Raw genomic sequence first — 12326 nt, 5'->3', positions numbered from 1 at the left:
GATAAATTTGAAATATAGTCAATATATATATTAGGAAAGGGACAAACCCCCAATGCTCTGAAATTATAAACTCGCAAACTTAATCCTTACCAACAATACTTCCTCCTCAAAAACAGTAAGCAGGAGATTCCTGAAAGTAATATTATATGTAAGATACTAATTTAAAAATTAGAAAATGTGTTCGGAGACTAGATTACTCATCTGTGGTCATACGGCAGCTGATTCTGTGGGTTCAGCTCTGAGTGACAGAAAAACAAGACAGAAGTTGATTTCCACCACCCTCAGGCAGCCAGGCTCTTCCACTCAGCATTCCGTCATCCAGGGGGGAAACTCTATGTCTTCATGGTGTCAGATGATGACGTTTCCATTCCAGTAATAAGAAAGAATAAAGAAGAGGTAGCATGCCCCAAAGTTGCCCAATGTCACTTCTGCTTACATCTCATTGGCCAGAATTTACTAATATGGCCACATCTAAGCTCTCAAAGAAGACTAAGTAATGTAACCTTTATTCTAAGGAATGTGTCCAGATAACATTTCTGTCAATAGGAAGAAATGATATTGGAGAAGAGCTAACCATCTGTGCTGCAGCTGCTAAGTGGTACAATTTGGATAAGCACCCAGATCTGAGGAACTTCAGAGACCCTACTCCATCAAGAACAGGTAGGCTTTAATTCCTATTTTTATAGCAATGACCATTGGTCCTCTCTTCTTCACTGCCAAGGAAACTGCCAAGCATGATCTTAGAACTTTCTATAACATTTCATTAGCTTTCAACTCAACAGGTAGAAGCCATTTCCAAGCTAATTTATATGGTCTTTGGTGGGTTTTTTTAAGATTTATTTAGTTATTTATTTATGATAGACACAGAGAGAAAGAGAGAGAGAGAGGCAGAGACACAGAAGGAGGGAGAAGCAGGCTCCATGCCGGGAGCCCGACGTGGGACCCAATCCCGGGACTCCAGGATCGCACCCCGGGCCAAAGGCAGGCGCCAAACCGCTGAGCCACCCAGGGATCCCCTCTTTGGTGGTTTTAAAATACACATGCTAATTCTTTGATACTCCTCCCTTTAAAAGATGGAGGCTAATTCCACTTACCCTAAGCATAGACTGTATTTCATGACTCACTTCCAAAGAATATATGTGGCAGAAGTGACAATAATGTGACATCTATAGCATCGTTTGTTCTAGCAAAAGCCAAATTCCCATGCTTTGAAATCTCTCAAGCAGTCCTATGGAAAAACCCTCATGGAAGGGAGGGGTCTGGCCAAGAGCCTTGTGAATCAGCTTGAAATTGGATTCCCCAATCCCATTCAAGCCTTCAGATGATTACAGTCCTGACTGCAACCATGTGAAAGCCCCTGGGCCAGACCATATCTGAATTTCTGATCCACAGGGACTTAGAAATAACAATGTTTTTTTCTATGTTTACTTTAAATCTGCTTTTGGGCTCACGACGTTATATAGAACTCCAGGCAGCTGTAAATGAGGATCTATGGGCACTAGAGCAGTCCATTTCTAAGTTAGAACAGTCCCTCACCTCACTTTCAGAAGTAGTACTTCAAAACAGGAGAGGCTTGGATTTACTACTCCTGAAAGAGGGAGGCCTGTGTGCGGCCCTGGGAGAGGAATGCTGTTCTATGCAGGCCATTCTGGAGTCATCAGGGACTCCATGGCCAAACTCAGGGAAAGGTTAAATAAAAGACAAAGGGACCGGGAGGCCCAGCAGGGCTGGTTTGAAAGCTGGTTTAATCAGTCTCCCTGGTTGACCACCCTAATCTCTACCATTATGGGCCCTCTAGTTATCCTGCTCCTGCTGCTAACTTTCGGCCCCTGCATCCTTAACCGGCTGCTCCAGTTCATCCGAGAAAAATTGTCCATTACCCAAGCTCTGGTATTAACAATGTCGGGCCCTCCAAACTGAAAAAAATAAATGTTCCCTAAGATTTTAAGGTTAAAATCAGCCCAAACAAAGAGGAGGGAATGAAGAAAACCCCCCCCCTGTAAGTAGGGCCAGCCCTAATCCAGAGGCAGCCCATCCAGGTGCCTTCCTGAAGTTTTAGCAACAAAAAGCATTCTGTTTGTGATAAGAAAACCATTTCCCCCCACACCCTGATTGGAATGTCCCTGAATAGGTTCATGTTGACCTTCTGAGAAATCAACCTGGATGCTATGCGACTCCCGCGGTTCTTTTGTCTTTAAGCGAGTTTTTTTCTTTTGCCTTTAAAAGATACCTGTAATTGCTAATCGGGGCTCTCTTCCTCTTCGGAGGCGGAGAGCCCGTTTGCGCAAACGTCCAATAAACCCTCTTGCTAATTGCAAAAAAAAAAAAAAATAAATAAATCTGCTTTTGGAGTAATTTGTTACACAAAAATATAATAATTCAGGCCTTAATGTAAATTTAGTCTTCTTTTGGCTTGAAAATTCGAGAAAGTAGAAATGATCATCTTGGTAGCAAAAACTTTTTCTTAAATGGCTGATCCCAGCTCAGCACCTGATTTTAAATGATTTAGAGCTGTGCTTAGATGAGATGCCCTGGATGCCACTGTGAAAAGGAAAGACCAGGGAGACATTCCTGCTAGAACATATTGCTAATATCACATCCCTGAGTATTCCCAGGAAGCAGCTGAACCTGCTGTTAGACAATTACCACCAGGAGAAAGAACTTGGTATCAATGAAGCCAACATCAAAATCATGAGTTTTGGCAAACTCTCTCCAGCATCCAGATGGATAATGCTGAGCAATTCTACTCCACAGGTTAACTTACTTAGTTATCTGGGGAAGCACTATGGGGCTTAATTATCTCAGTAGATCTGTTAGGATGCATTTCTGTCAAAAGTGGAATATTCCGCAGGAACAGTATCAAGGTTATTTTATGATAGATATGGATGGTTGATAAATCCTATTCCTCAAACATCTCATCAAGGTCATAATTTATTTTTTATAAAGATTTTATTTATTTATTCATAGAGACAGAGAGAGGGAGAGGAAGAGACACAGGCAGAGGAAGAAGCAGGCATCATACAGAGAGCCTGACATGGGACTCGATCCATGGTCTCCAGGATCACACCCTGGGCTGCAGGCGGTGCTAAACCGCTGTGCCACCAGGGCTGCCCAAGGTCTTGAACTTTTAGACCAAGATATCTCAAGCAGGATCCTCAGAAGTAGGAACCAGAGAAACATGTTCTATAGGGGGTTCTTAGAATCAGCCAGTGGAAGAGTTTTTAAACCACAATTTGTCCCATCTCTCTGCATCTGGACAAACTAAAATTAGCTCCTCATCCTTCTTTCAGAATCACCACCATCATAAGACACTATTACTGGTGGAAATAGGTTAAAAAAATTTTTTTAATCCTCAGAAATTAGCCACCAATGTCTCTGAAATAATACAAAATACTTGTATATTGGGTATTTTTATTATGGGCCAAAGGTCTCCTGTTCAAAATGAGATGAGAGAATTTTTCTTCCAATGGGGCACTTTAGGCTATCACTGGAATAAGGTAACTAGTATTGCCTCCCTGTCCCAACCCGTTGAAAGCTGGGAGTTAAATTTCATGCTCATTCACAGTAACTGCATTACTTTAAGGGGCTGTCATATTTTTTTTCTCCCTCTTTGTATGTGGATTTTTATTTTCTATTTCTGTTCTGACAGCCTTTGCAGTTTGTTTCTTCACTTATCATATGATGTCTCGATCACATTTGGAAGCAGGCAGCATATAAATTACAAATGAATAAAATGAAAGTGGCAGGGTCGGGACTCAGGTTTCTTTCTTGGACACAGCCATCAAAATGCATTTTCAGAACAAGAGGCAGGAAACTCGAAGACTTAAGCAAATGTCCCTTTAAAGAGTGGGCCCTTGGAAGCAAGCAGCTGCCATCAGAGAAATCCCTCCTTGGCTCTACTGACAGAGCTTCATGGCTCTCCACCAAAGACTTCCCTCTCAAGGCTCAAAGGCAGGTCAAGCCTCCAGGAGGAAGGTACATAGATAGATAAAAGACTCAGTTGTAAGACTAATTCCCAGCTCAGGAGCAGAGCTGTATATCTGGCACTCCCACTCTTGTTGGATGATGTGGTTCTTTGTGTAGGTTTTATCACCTCCTCTGGAGGAGAGAACTCGGAGCCCTCAGCCTTCTCAGATAAGAGTGGTGAGTCTCTCTTTTTATGACAGTAACGTTTCTACCTCCTTAAAACCCCTCTTGAAAAGCCTTAGAGGGAAGTGTCTCCAAAAAGGCAAGTTAGGGTATGCCTCTTGGATTTTTAAATCAACCAGCAAAACTAGAGGAGCAAAGGGGGGAGGAAAAAAGGAAGGGAAGGACAGGCATCTTCTCTACAAGAAGATGGACTAATGGGTGGAGGTGGGGAGGGGTCCTTCAGAGCTCATGACACAGGAGCCACCCCTTTCTAGCATGAAATCATGCCCATCACCAGCCTTTTTTGGGCTGCAGTGCACCTCTGCTCTCAGTAAGAAACACGCTGGGCTCACAGAGAGCTTTAAAAATATCTCTCCACCCACTGAAAGTTTGATTAATCAGGCAAGTTCTCACCCATGTGTCACAGTGGTGGCAGTGATATATATGATAGTGACATGAGGTTGCAGGGAAGGCACAAAGGGTCTCATCTGGTAGAGAGGAGGATTCATAGCATAAACGTTAAAAAGCACGGGTTCTGAAGCCAGGTGACAATCTGCATCCCAGTTCCAACACACACTAGTTAGCAACTTTGGACAAGGTTATTTTACATCTCAATTTCCCACATTTGCAAAAATGGAGTTGATAACAATACCTCCATTGCAGAATTATTGAAAGGATTAAGTGTGTTAATTCATAGAAAGCATTTTGAACAGTTCTAAGCACAGATTACTCTCAATAAACTTCAAGCACTCAATAAACTTCAGCTGTGATGATTATGATGATGGTGACATTGACAATGTTGAAATTTAAAAGATGGGTCCCAGGAGACAGAAGCAACTAGAACAAAGGTAGAGAAGCAGGAGAGATCATGAGGTGGTAAAGAACCATCTGGAAGGAAAGCAGGGAGTCAAAGCAGACAAAAAGAAAGGGTCCAGGGCACATGGGACTTCCTTTGTTACAGAGTTTCACTATGGCTCAAACAGCTGTAGGTTGTGGAGAGTCATCTAAGAATTATAAGCAAAAATGAAATAGTGGGTCAAGTACTATCTTAGTTGAAAATTACTTTTAACCGGGATCCCTGGGTGGCGCAGCGGTCTGGTGCCTGCCTTTGGCCCAGGGTGCGATCCTGGAGACCCGGGATCGAATCTCATGTCGGGCTCCCGGTGCATGGAGCCTGCTTTTCCCTCTGCCTATGTCTCTGCCTCTCTCTCTCTCTCTGTGTGACTATCATAAATAAAAAAATAAATAAATAAAAGAAAAAGAAAATTACTTTTAACCAATTCAGGTAAAAAAAAATAAGATAAAATTATTAATAACAGACATCCTGTAACAAAGTAACTGGTATAAAACTAATACTCCCACCATGTACAACCGTACAACTGAACAAAATATATATAAAGCAACTATTTTCAGGCCATAGACAACAGGTGGCCCATGACTGCAGGTGCAAGGAGAAGGACACTGACCCAGTGAGTCCTGTGGACTATTTCCCAACCACAGCTCATGCTTTAGGGTAGCTGAAGGAACTAGAACCTTGTGGGGTAAGACTGCAGAGAGAAAGCCCCAGGAGCCTGCATGTGGGTTTCCTATGAATACTTAGTGGAAGGCTGGACCTCCCATGTATAAATCGAGATTAAACCGGACTTACCAGGAAGCAGTTACTCTGAGATTGAGAAGAGAAAACAGATACTAGAATTGAAGCAGTCCTAGAAGCAGCCCTAGGAGTCTGAAACACCTCATTAATACCCCAGGCATCCAGCTGAGACCCTAGAAGGACCACATCAAAAGAGTTAAGAATACACTCTAAAGGCCTTCTTTAGATCCACATGATCAAAATCTAAAACTAAGCCCTGAGAAGATCTACAAGGAAGATGGAGTTAGGAGGCTGAGTCCCTGCCCAGTTCGAGTGACTTGGAAGATGCTTTGGGATTTCCACAACTCTACCCTAAACGAAGCATAAAACCAAACTGACACAACTTGAAAGCAGTCAGCTAATAATTAAACTATCTATTGGAGCAAAAATCAGCACTCTTCAGAGAAAGATAACAGAACACAGAGTCTCTATATCAGAGCATTCAAAATGTTCAGTGTACAACCAAATATTAACAAGCATACAAAGAAATAAGAAAGTCTTAACATAATCTAAAAAAAAAGACAATAAAAACCCACCCCAAGATGGCCTAGAGCCTAGATGTTGAATTCAAATACATAAAGACTTTAAAGAGCTATTATAAATATAGGAAAATATTTCCAAATAATTAAAGAAAAATATTATTTCAATGAGTAAGCAGTTGAGTGTTTCAATAGAAAAAATGGAAACTATAAAAAAAGAACCTAATTAAAACTCTAGAACTGAAAAAAATTGAGTGCATGCCTCTGTGTTAATGTGTGTGTGTGTGTGTGTGTGTGTGTGTGTGTGTGTGTTGGGGAAAAAAAGGAGACAAAGAGAAAGCACATGTTTTAATATTAACAATCAGATGAAGGTATACTGTACTTTTCAAACCTCTGTGAATTTAAAAAATTTTTAAAGGTGAAATAAATATTAAAAATATATACATATATATTTGTGGGCCAAGAAGAAAAAAGTGATAAGCAGTGGGATAACCTAATGGAACTGAACTGATCCATGAGTGATGTTGTAGATGAGGCCCAAGGAGATTTAACTCCTAATGACTGCAGCCAGGGGCTGGGGACCTGGCCCAAGACAACAGCAATGTGATCAGAGGGGAAGGAACAGTTTCAAGAGAAGTCAAGATCTGCAACACTTTGCCAATTATATGTGGAGAGTGAGTGGAAAAAAGAGGAAACAAAGATGACTCCCAGATTACTGTTGTAGCTGTCTATACAGGACTATAGGTAGCAGACCTAAAAATTCAGAAGGGAAGCAGGGATTGAAGATATATATCTTGAGGCTATGATCAGCACGTAGATGTTCATGGAGACCACAACAAAAAACAACCCCAGGAGACAAGAGTGTGTAAGCAGTGAGCAGAAGAGGAGGGGCAGACAAGGAACCATAGAAATGACACAGAGGCAGAAAAGAGGTAGGAGGATAATCAGCTAGTGACATGGATGCCAGAGCAGTGACAAACTTCAAAACCAAGTGTGTGAGCAACACTGCCAGATGCTACAGAAAATCCAGAATAAACACTGAGAGTCCACTGGATTATTCGACCAAGGGTCATTGAGAAAACTGAGCTGTGCTGATACAGTGAATCTGGGATGATCTAATACAAGTAAACCAACTACTGAAACAGGGCTTCGTGATGGAAGGGTGGTGGGCTGATTCATCTGTTCCCAAAGCTCAAATTATAATACCCCGAAAAATGTATGTATGAGCATATCACCAGATATAGTCATTTTGAGATGCATACACATGCCAAAGGTTGAGGAGAATTTTCACTATTGTCAATACCAATGGAACTGGAGAGACACAATTTCCCCCCATCCTGGGAACTACAGTGGTGCTTGTGGCAGGAAGACACTAACTCACCACCATCGTTTGCCCCTGCCAGGGACCCAGAGGCTAACTGACCAGGCCATCATGCAGTCACTCCCTATTTCACAGCAAGTGTTTTCCATAGTGACCTCCTCCCCAACTCAATGCAAACCCACCCAGCAGCACCCCTTCTCTAAGCTCATTTAGGGAACACTACTCTCTAGGAGGAGCAACTGGAGCCATGGTTGCTATGTCCCATTCAGGATCATATCAGAGAAAGAGGAGAACTATGGCATACCTGGGAACACTGAATGCTGGATGCTAGTTTGGAAACAGGAAGAAGAGCAAGAGAATGGAAAAAAGCAAGGGAGTTACAGAATTCTGTGGCATAGGAAACAAACCCAACAGTAGGGGCAATCAAGATCCCACCTCCACCCAGCAGCCATGGACTAGATGAGTGTCTTCTAGGAACTGGACTCTCCAGCTGGGGCTGATAAGGGGGAAAATATCCCAGGTCCGAGATAAAGCAAAGATAGAACAAAGAAGGCTATAGATTCTCTACAAACCCTGTTTGCTCATAGATTCTGGGCCCACAAAAAAATTTTATTGAGTCACAAAGCAGAACAGAAAAAAAGCAAAGGTACCATATGAAAACATCTTCTAACGCAAAATAAAGGTCTTATCAGCTGGAAGATGTGGGGGGAAAGGCTTTTACATATGTGTATGAGCATATGTGTCTCTATATACATTATGACAAGAAATAGGAGAGACTTCCACAAACTGTGTCCAAGTTGTTCTCAATAAGACAAATATTTGAGAGAAAATAAAGAAATATGGCCCCAGGAAAGCAGGAAGACAGAACCATGAGGAAAGCACACCTTAAGCTGCTGCAGTGACAAGGATGGGGGGACAATGAGATTATATCCTAATAGCTACAAACTGTAAACAATTCAAACACTCATTGAGAATAGAACAAATAATTAAAGTATGAAATATTTATATATGATGGAATACTATCTATTAATGAAAATGAATCAATTTCAGGTACCCTCCAAAACATGACTGAGTCTTGCATATATGTTAAGGAAGAGAGACTGGGAACCAAAGAACAGCTATGGCATGACCCCACTGAGCTGAAGGGAAACACAAACTGGGCTGAAGGGAAACAATGAGAATAAGCCAGGGAGACATGGGACGGACCTCAGGGTGCTTTGGGGTACCGGCAATACTACCATCCTTAACCTGGGTGGTTATTGCATGAGTGTTTGCATTCAATAATAACTGAACTGTGCATTAATACTTTTCTGTATTCTATTTTGACCAAAAAAGGTTTTTTGTTCAAGATTTTATTGATTCATGAGAGACACAGAGAGAAAGGCAGAAACACAGGCAGAGGGAGAAGAAGGTTCCCTGCGGGGAACCTGATGTGGGACTCCATCCCAGGACCCCAGGATCATGCCCTGAGCCAAAGACAGATGCTCAACCACTAAGCCAGCCAGGTGCCTCCAAAAAAGTTTTTTAAAAAGGAACAAGGACTACTGAAATAAAAGTAGGCTTTAAAGAAACTGAAACCTCATCCATAATGAAAATATGCTCTAAATGCAGAAAAAAAAAAGTTTAAATGACCATAGACCAAGTAAATCAATGTAGAATACAAACTCAAGAAAGAATGCAGGGTGCAGAGAACGACGTGAGAAGAGACATATAATGTGGAGGACAAAAAGAATGAAGATCTAGGATTAGCATGGAAGGCATGAAATGCCCACACTCAGACATTTCACAGTTGCCATGAGGGAATCATGAGGACAGCAGACTCTAACATCACAGACATAACAGAAGGGGGACGACTAGATTATAACCTAACAGCCCCAAACCGGAAACCCAAATATCCATCCTGGATTGAATGAATATAGAAACTGGAGTATATTGACATCCAGTGTATATTCACACCATATATGAATGAAAATGAATGAACTTCAGATGGATACAAAATGAACGATTATGATAGCATCACAAGCTTACTCAATAGTGTTAAGAAAACAGCTTTTACAAAATTATAATTCTCATGTCTAATAAAATTCCACATAATACAGTCTTAGAAGCACAAGATACTGCTAATAAATGTATATACATACATTCCCTGGATAGGTTGCAAATTCCTTGGAAACAGTTAATAATATTCTTATTTTATTTCCTGCTCCACCCAGAAAGCATTTGGGTAAATATTCCTATAATAAATGAATAAACAGGAATGGACCATTAGATAAATGGAAGGAAGGAAGGAAGGAAGGAAGGAAGGAAGGAAGGAAGGAAGGAAGGAAAGAAGGAAGGAAGGATCTTGACCAGTTCATCCTTGCTGAGTTAGGTGATTTTCAACTCTAATCTGGCCAACTTGATGCAGCTTTGCATAATTTCCTCCTGAGCTTTGTTTAAAAAGAAATAGAAACTTGCCAGAGTAAATGTCAGCTGGAGATGGCCTGCACAGCGAGTGGCTCTTTTCATGCCTGTTCTGGCAGGGTAACCACTCTGAACTGCAAGAGTTTGGCCCTTACACCAAAGGGGCATTCATCCCTGGTGAAAAACCCTAGCCAGGTGGAGGAACCTGTCCCCGCCATTGGCGATACCTAAGCGGGGGCTGCAGCCAGAGAGGCAGGGAGGGGGGCAAAGTGAGGAAGACGGTACCCAGAGAACAGATCACAAAGGATGGTTTGATGTCCACCAGTGTCCAACACATCAACTCCCTGCACATACCACGTGTCTCTGAGGATAAACGAGCAGTAGCAGTACTCTAGGCTCAGCTTGTCCTAAACAGCCAGCAGGCAAAGCCTCAGACACGTGCCTTCCACGAAAATCAACCTGCACTTGGTGTTCAGACTCTGCCTGCTTGCTCTAAACTCAGCACACATCTGCACAGCCCTGCCCAGAGCCCCAAGATGCTCATCATAAACCATGAGCAGTCATAACTCAGGGTTCACCTGTGGCCAAGAGTAAATAAGTAGAAGGAATCTTCCATCAGAAAATAAATGGCCCTTCTCCAAGCTGTGAGCCTGGATTATCCTCCTGAAGGACAAACACGGTGTCTTCAGCCGCCAGCCTCAGGCCTCAGGCCCTAAAGCCTGGCTGGACTCCACCGGTGACCCCACAGGGCCCCACCACTAGGCCCACCCACCTAGCCTTGCAGGCTGCTAGAATCTCTCCAGCTTGGGCACCTGGGTGGCTCTGTCAGGTAAGCACCTGCCTATGACTCAGGTCATGATCCCAGGATGCTGGGATCGAGTCCCACATTTGGCTCCCTGCTCAGTGGGGAGTCTACTTCTCCTTCTCCCCCTGCCTGCTGCTCCCCCTGCTTGTGATCTCTCTCTGTCAGATAAATAAATAAAATCTTAAAAAAAAAAAAAAAAAAGAATCTCTCTCCACTCTTCTCACCTGCTGAGAAGGCACCTTTTGGCCTGTGCACTGCCTCAGCGGCTTGCCCAAAGACGGGAAGGTGGTTGTGCCAGCCACCCCAGGGGGCCACAAACTCCAGCCCACTGTCCTCTTGAAAGGCTGTGCGCCCTGGCCATGGCCCAGATTTAACAGAGAAAAAAGCCGATGATGCTCTGAGGAGATACCATCTCTTGATTATTCACAACAAAGCTGAGAGGGAGGAGGAAGGGAAAGGGGAAGGCAGGGTCTGTGAAAGCCACAGGTGATCTCCATAATTCCTTTATGAGTAAGGTCAGCCCCTTTAAGAGTTGCCCCAAATGAGGGACTTTCTGCCCTGTGTTCCCGGCCTCCACTCAGTGAGGCCTTCAGTCCCTCCTGTTGAGGACTGAGCCCAGGGACCTACTCACCTGAACACCAGTGCAAACCCACCCCCCATCAAGGCCCCATGCTTCCCTAATCTCTACTGGGAGTGGCCTCGGCAGGTGCCAGGAGGCCCAGCCACTAAACACCCTGGCCAGGCTTTGGCCTCCTTTCTGGTCACCTCCCTTTGAGGGCCGTCAGGGGCTCTAACTGCCTGTTTCTGCGTCCCACGTCTGAAGATCCTTGGCCATCTGGAGGCCAGGTGCTCCAAGGGTCCTGCTCTCCTGTCCTCCCACCAGCCTCTGTGCAGACTACAGTAAGCAACGGCTGGTCCTAAGGAGCCTGGCTCTGCCACTGCACCCCTGCTTCCTGCAACACCCCACCCCCCACCTCCCCACGGACCCAGCCCAGCCTCAGCTGCTTTACCACCTGCCAGTTCTCTAGCTAAGCAAGCAATCAAACTGCACAAGAGCAGGAAAAGCTATCCGGTGACCCCATCCTCCACTTTCCTCCACTCCTGCCAGCTCAGGAGCAAGTGTGGCTTTGTTGGCCCAGGGCTGAATTTCCCCACCTTCTTCATGTGAGTAACGACCGTGAGGCTTCCATCTGTGCACACAGACAGCACACTGGTCAGACCATTTCACTTAAAAGCAAATATATGGGGCATCTCGGGTAATTGTGACTTCTCTATTTTAGAAAGCAAATTTCGACTTCATGCTTTAAAATGGTGTTACAAGGAACATGGCATCCCAAAACACTAGGGAAAATGGATTCTGGCTCGGCCTCAGCAGGTGCAGCACCCAGGCAAACAAATAGCTGGCTGAATCAACCTAATTCTCAGTTCTAGAAGAAATAAACTCCTTCTTCCTTGGTTTAATGTTGTTGTTTAATCAGGGAGCTAGTTGACCAGTGGAGATACAACAGGGCACTGTCCCAGGATGAATACAGTCATGGTGTGCCCAGGCTTGTTCTC

General features: G+C 43.6%; 1 protein-coding gene across 2 annotated transcripts in view; it reads right to left on the bottom strand.

The window, feature by feature from the left end:
* CALN1 (calneuron 1) overlaps positions 1-12326 on the bottom strand; it is a 521841-nt gene that overhangs the window by 358209 nt on the left and 151306 nt on the right. The window lies entirely within an intron of this gene.

This window comes from Vulpes lagopus, chromosome 3 (genome assembly GCF_018345385.1).
Source record: "Vulpes lagopus strain Blue_001 chromosome 3, ASM1834538v1, whole genome shotgun sequence".
NCBI classification, from domain to species: domain Eukaryota; kingdom Metazoa; phylum Chordata; class Mammalia; order Carnivora; family Canidae; genus Vulpes; species Vulpes lagopus.
Note: the sequence above shows the minus strand (reverse complement) of the source record. Positions and strands in the feature narration are given on the sequence as shown.